Source organism: Rhinolophus ferrumequinum, chromosome X (genome assembly GCF_004115265.2).
Source record: "Rhinolophus ferrumequinum isolate MPI-CBG mRhiFer1 chromosome X, mRhiFer1_v1.p, whole genome shotgun sequence".
In the NCBI taxonomy this organism is placed as follows: Eukaryota; Metazoa; Chordata; class Mammalia; order Chiroptera; family Rhinolophidae; genus Rhinolophus; species Rhinolophus ferrumequinum.
In genome coordinates this window covers 65,791,839-65,799,068 of record NC_046284.1, presented here as the reverse complement: position 1 = coordinate 65,799,068, position 7,230 = coordinate 65,791,839, and the positions used below count along the sequence as shown (strand labels likewise).

The window sequence follows — 7,230 nt, the reverse complement described above, 5'->3', positions numbered from 1 at the left end:
TTCATATGATGTGGGGTGTAATTTATGCCCCAGGACATTGTTGAAAACAATAGAGTAATCCGCCTGAAATTAGTGGCACCTAATATCTGGGGTGATACAAAATGAAGCTATTGGTTAAACAGGGAGATCAGGGAAAGAGACAATGGACCTAGAGGGTATTGTGCTAAGTGAAATAAGTCACACAGAGAGAAACAAATACTGTATGATCTCACTTTTTGTGTAATTTAAAGAAAATAGACAAACAAAAAAACGAAAACAGACTCATAGATACAGAGAACAAACTGATGGTTACCAGATGGGAGGAAGGTTGATGGGCAGAGTGAAAAAGGTGAAGAGATTATGAAGTACAAATTTATTGTTACAAAATAGTCACAGGGATATAAAGAACGGTATAGGGAATATAGTCAATAATATTGTAATAACTATGTATGGTGCCAGGTGGGTAATAGACTTATAGGGGAGAGCACTTCATATTATACACATGTCTAACCACTATGCTGTACACATGAAACTACTATAAAATAATATTGAATGTCAACTATAATTGAAAAAAAAGAAGAGCCTTTATGAAACTACTGTCATCCTAGGATGAATGTGCACATGTCTAAGGTTGAGTCCTCAGAGAAGACACATCAGAGGCTATGTGATGGGGAGGAGGCAGATTTTCACTAAAAAATTTCAAGTCACAAAATTACCCAAGTCACTAAACAAATAAATAATAATAGAAAATATCAGAAGGGGAAATTAGTATACAGACTTTCTCTAATACATTACCTAAATGTTTAGTTTTCAACATTTAGTTTCAAAATATTACAAGACTTTCACATAAATAAAGGCAACAGAAACTATCCATGAGAAAGACTAAAGGTCAGATTTTAAAGAGATTTCTTTGTAGCCATCATAAATATGTTTGAAGAACTACAGAAAAGCATGCTTAAAGAAGAAACATATAGTGACAGTGTTCCAAAAGAAACCATCTATAAAGAGACAGGTTTGTGTTTTTTTTAAAGGAAAATTCCAAAATTTAAAAGAATATAAAAGTGAAAACAATTCACCAGAGAGCCTGAAACAGTAGATTTAAACTAGCAGAAGAAAGAATCCATGAACACCAATAATAACATGCCAGAAAAATATTGATTTCAAGTCTTGTCAAACACAATAGTACATGCATTACAGAATGGGTATGACTTTTGTTCCTTGAAAAAACAATGTGCTGAAAAGAGCTTGCAAGTAGCTTTGTAAATAGTATCTTCCTTACACTCTCTTCAAGTATCAAACTTGAGGCTGTCAACTGTTTCTTGTCAGAAGCAGGACTAATTAAGGATATTTTTCCTAATTAACACAAATTACGAAATATAAAGAAAAGAGAATAAAATACTGACAAAAAGAGAACATCAGAGAAATGTGGGACACCATTAAGTGAAAAACATGCAAAATGAAATGACTAGAAACTGTAAAGAGAAAGAAACACAAAAAATAATAAAAGAAGTAATGGCCAAAAACTTGATAAATTTGATGAAAAACATTAATGTACACATCTAAGGAGCTCAACAAGCTCCAAGAAGAATAAAACTAAAGAGATCTATGAACAGTCACTCCAGAACAAAAATACTGAATGGCAAAGAAAAAGAGAAAATATTGAAAGCGGCGAGAGAAAAATGACATGCCATTTAAAAGGGAATCCAAATAAGACTCTTAACTTTTCAGCAGAAACATGGGAGGCCAGAAAACCATGGGATGACAGAGTCAAAGTGCTGAAAGACGAAAACTGTCAACCAAGAAAATTAAACTCCGCCAAACTATGTTTCAAAAATGAAGGTAAATAAGGCACTTCCAGATAAATAACAGAGAATTTCTTGCTGGTAGACATGCCTAATAAGAAATACTAAAGTCTCGTGCTCGCTTCGGCAGCACATATACTAAAATAGAAATACTAAAGTCTCTAGGCTGAAAGCTAGTAACCCTGATAATTCAAAATTATACAAAAATAGAAAGAGCACAAGGAAAACTAATAATGTTATTATAAAAGGCAGTATAAATGCATATTTATTATTTCTTATCTTCACTGGATTTCAAAAACAATTATATAAAACAATATGTATATAATTATACTGCTGAGCTTATAACATAAAAATATGATATATTTGACAATAACAGTACAATGGAGGTGAGTGTTCACAAACAATATTTGTATAAATAAAAATACCTGATGTTAACCTGAATCGAAAAAGACAACAACAACAAAACAAAAACAGAAAAAGGCAATTAAAGAAGGCTAGTACAGGCATAACTCAGAGATATTGCAAGTTTGGTTCCAGTGCATTGCAATAAAGAAAATATTGTAATAAAGTGAGTCATACAAAATTTGGTTTCCCAGTATATATAAAAATTATGTTTATACTATACTGTAGTATAGTATGTGTGTGATACCATTATGTGTACAAAAACAGTGCATATACCTTAATTAAAACAATACTTTATTGCTAAAAAAAGCTAACCATAATCTGTGCCTTCAGCAAGTTATAATCTTTCTGCTGGTAGAGAGTCTTGCCTCAAGGTTGATGGCTGCTAACTGATCAATGTGGTGGTTGCTTAAAAAGGGGGCAGCTGTAGCAATTTCTTAAAATAAGACAGCAACAAAGTTAGATGCATCAATTGGCTCTTCCTTTCACGAACAATTTCTTTGCAGCGTGTGATGCTGTTTGAAAGCATTTTTACCCACAGTAGAACTTCATTCAAAATTGGAGTCAATCCTCTCAAAACCTATCACTGCTTTATCAACTAAGATTATGTAATATTCTAAATTCTTTGTTGTCATTTCAACAATCATTACAAAATCTTCACCAGGAGCAGATTCCATCTCAAGAAGCCACTTTGTGGAATAATGTCAGAAACATAGCAGCATTAGGGGTCCCCTTGATCTCTCCCCTTGAAGTTACAAGTTGAACAGCTATAATTCCCCCAAAGGATTCCCTGCACAACACACAAACATTTCTGAGAGATGTGCACATTGAAACATCTGAAGGTGGGCGAATCAAGGCAAACATGGGAGGAGAGAAGGAAAAAAGCAGAGGTGGGTGCATGAACACAGCAAAAAACTCACTGCCAGGAACACAGCTCCAAAGGTCACTGTAGTCCCAGGAGAGGGGGCAATTTAGGCAGCAGGTACACTCTCTGTGGCCCTGAGCATTTCTGACTGAGTGATCATATGGCTGAACCTAGGGATCACGACAGAGACCTCAGGGCAAAGACCAAATACAGCAGTGCAACAGCTGTAGACTAGCAGCCCTAACTGCCAGGCAAAAAACAAAGCCACAGAACTTGGCTGCCTCCCCCCACTCTTCCGGAGCTCGCCTCCTCATACACTCCCAGAGCTAGCAACGGGACCTAAGAAACTGCCACACTGAGTGTTGAGTTAAAGAGCAGACTATCTACAGCCCTGATAATTGGAGAGACAGTTACTAAGTGGCAGACAAATATTGCAGCCAATCCTGGTGACAAGGGTGGAGATATAAAGGCAAGGTAGCTGTGGTCTGGCAGTCGCCACTACTGGGAGGAAAACAAAGCCACAAACAAACCAGTAGCCTCTCCAAGCCTACCCAGCCTCCACCTTTCACGGCTGATCCCAGCCAGGGCGCACAGGACTTCTCAGGCAGCACAGCTCTGTATGTAGCTTCAGCAGCAGCACTGGGCTTTCTGGGGCTCAGAACCTACCCACCCACCAAATTTGCCCATGGGGGCAGTGCCCTGAGACCAAGATGACCTGGTCACAGAGGAGACACCACCTCCTCCCAGGGAATCTTCCACCGCCGGAAGCCAGAACAGGGCAGAGAAAATAAAGTGCTCCAACACTACCTATGGGAAATAAAAATGAAGACATTTTCTCATCAACCTGCTGCAGAATTCACACCTATAGATGCCTAGGAAGAGAAATAATCCATCAATTACTGTAAACAACCAAGGTAATGAGGCAGCTCAGAAAGAAAATGAAACATCTCCAGAAAATAAAATTAGAGACATGGAAATAGGTGACTTCAATGACAGAGAATTCAATATTGCAGCTCTGAAAAAACTCAACAAGATGCAAAAAATTTCAGATTGGCAGTTTAATAAACTCAGAAATAAAATCAATGAACAAAAGGAATACTTTACCAAAGAGATCAAAATTTTTAAAAAGAACCAAATAGAACTTCTGGCACTGAAGAACTCAATGAGACATGAAGAATGAAATAGTGAGCTTAGGAAATAGAGCTGATCAGATGGAGGAAATAATTAGTGATATCAAAGATAGAAATCTGGAAAGGGCACACATGGAAGAAGAGACAGACTTAAGAGTTAAAAGAAATGAAAGAAATCTACAAGCACTATCTGACTCCATAAGAAAGAGCAATATAAAAATAATGGGTATACCAGAAGGAGGAGAGAGAGAGAGAGAGAGAGAGAGAGAGAGAGAGAGAGAGAGAGAGAGAGAGAGAGAGAGAGAGAGAGAGAAGGGAACAGAGAGCCTATTCAAATGAATAGTCGACAAGAATTTTACAAACCTGGAAAGAACTGGATCCTCAAATTCAAGAAGCAAACAGAACACCTAATTATCTCAGTCCTCAAAGACCTTCTCCAAAGCACATTGTATTTAAAATATCAAAAATTAATTACAAAGAAAGAATTCTCCAGGCAGTCAGGGTAAAGAAGACGGTAATCTATGAAGGAAAGCCCATTCGAATATCATCAGATTTTTCAGCAGAAACTCTACAAGCAGGAGGGAGTGGAATCAAATATTCAAACTATTGGAAAAGAGAAATTACCAGTGAAGAATAATAGATCCATCAAAATTATCTTTTAAAAATGAAACAGGAATTCAGACTTTTCCAGATATACAGAATTTTCCAACACAAGGCTGAAGGAATTTTCCAGCACAAGGCCTGCATTACAGGAAATACTGAAGGGAGTTGTTGTACCTGAAACAAAAAGACATAAGTATACAAAACTATAAAAAAGATAACTAACAGACAGACAGAAGCAGGAAATGGCAACCTCTACAGAGAATAGAGCACTATACACTTAAATATAACTAAAAGTTAAAGAAGATAAAACATAAAAAAAGAAAAAGAAGAAAAACACAATTTGCTGCTGTAACTCGGAAATGAACTCACAGCATCAATAGGGATAATTTGTGACAATAAAAACAAAAGGGGAGCAGATAAAGGTCTGAATTTGCGAAGGGGAATGGAGTCAAGATGCATGTTGAAGAAAAAGGACTACTGTATATATGAAACTTTCTTTTACATAAAATTAATTGTAACCACTAAAAAAAAAAATGCAGATCTGAAACATATAACATAAAAAAAAAATCATAGAATACCACAAATCTAAAATAACAGACAGAAAGACAAAGACAAAGAAACAATGAAGACACTGAGCTACCAGAAAACAAAAGATAAAATAGCTATAGGAAATCCTCATATATCAATAATCACCCTAAATGTAAATGGACTGAACTCACCAATAAAAAGGCACAGAGTAGCTGATTGGATTAGAAAACAAAACCCAACCTCATGTTGTCTCCAAGGGACACATCTCAGCTACAAGGACAAATATAGACTCAAAGGGAAAGGATTGGAAAATGATACTCCAAACAAATAGCATCCAGAGAAAAGCAGCTGTAGTCATACTTGATATCTGATGAAACAGACTTCAAGATAAAAAAAGTAACAAAAATGGACATTTTGTAATGATAAAGGGGGCAATACAACAAGAGGACCCAACAATTATCAACATATATGTTTCCAATCAGGAAGCACCAAAATATATAAAGCAACTACCAACAGAAATAAAGGGAGAAACGGACCAAAACACAATTATAGTGGGAGACCTAAATACCTCACTGACAGTTATGAATAGATCATCCAAACAGAAAATCAATTAAAATTTATCAGCCTGAAATGATACATTAGACCAAATGGACATAATCAACATTTACAGACCCTTTCATTCCAGAACATCAGATTATATATTCTTCTCTGTTGCACATGGAACATTCTCAAAGATAGACCATATATTGGGAAAGAAAACTAGCCTCAACAAATTTAAGAAGATTGAAATCATACCAAGTATATTCTCCAACCACTATGTTTTGAAATGGAAGATCAACTGCAGAAAGAAAGTGGAAAAATCACAAATATGTGGAGACTGAACAACATGCTACTAAGGAATGACTGGGTGAAAGAAAAAAATAAAAGGAGAGATCAAAAGATACATAAAAACAGAACAATGGCACATAAGGTGTCTTGGACTTTTTTGTCATGGGGGCACTGCTGGTGCTAGCATTGCTAAAGGCCACACTGGACAGGAAAGACTCAGAGGGATCCTCAAGCAGAAATCCTTCCACACTTCCCAAAAGTCCCACTACTAAATCAAAAGGGAATATACCATATGTGTCCTTTAGCCATACAAATGAATCGTACAAAAGCACTGTAAAACCATTTACAACTCCAGCTTCCTCAGTGACAGTCACCACCTTGAAACCGATAGCAAAACCATCAACAACTCGTTTCCTCAGTCTCAAAAAATGGGACAGTCACCACTTTGAAACCCATAACATCTAAAATGACAACACCAGGGGTCTCAACAAATAAGACTTCCACCACCTTAAAATCTATACCCAAAAATAACAAGTGTCTCACAAAACACATCCCAGATGTCAATATCCACAGTGACCCAGATGCCAATATCCACAATACTAGTTCCATAACATTTGTTTCTTCATCAGTAACAATCACAACTATAAATTTTAAAGAAAATCAAGGATCAAAATTTGATATTGGCAGCTTTTTTGGTGGTATTGCATTAACACTGGGGATTTTATCTGTTCGTTACATTGGATGTAAAACTTACTATTGAAGAAGAGGCATTCGGTACAGAACCATCGATGAACATGATGCCGTCATTTAAGGAAATCCAAGGACCAATGGAAAAAAGATTGATGCAACCCTGTCAACTAGTTTAAGACAATATTCTCTTTTTGTAAATCGCATAAACAGGCCATGCGGATAATGTATACTATATAAATATGTAAATATTCCTCATGATTACTAAAGGTAAAAAGGGTTTGGTTTGGGTTTTGAATGAACATTTGGAGTGTACGGTTAATGCAATGGTTATGTTCACTTTTAGAAAGTATGTAAGACAAACATGTCCTGTCCCATTTTCTTGTGGCATTGGACACATAGGGCC

The 7,230-nt window shown here is 36.3% G+C and overlaps 1 pseudogene; it reads left to right on the top strand.

Annotated features, from left to right (window-relative positions):
• Nucleotides 1–906: 906 nt before the first annotated feature.
• LOC117012964 (porimin-like) lies at nucleotides 907–6,948 on the top strand (annotated as a pseudogene).
• Nucleotides 6,949–7,230: the final 282 nt, after the last annotated feature.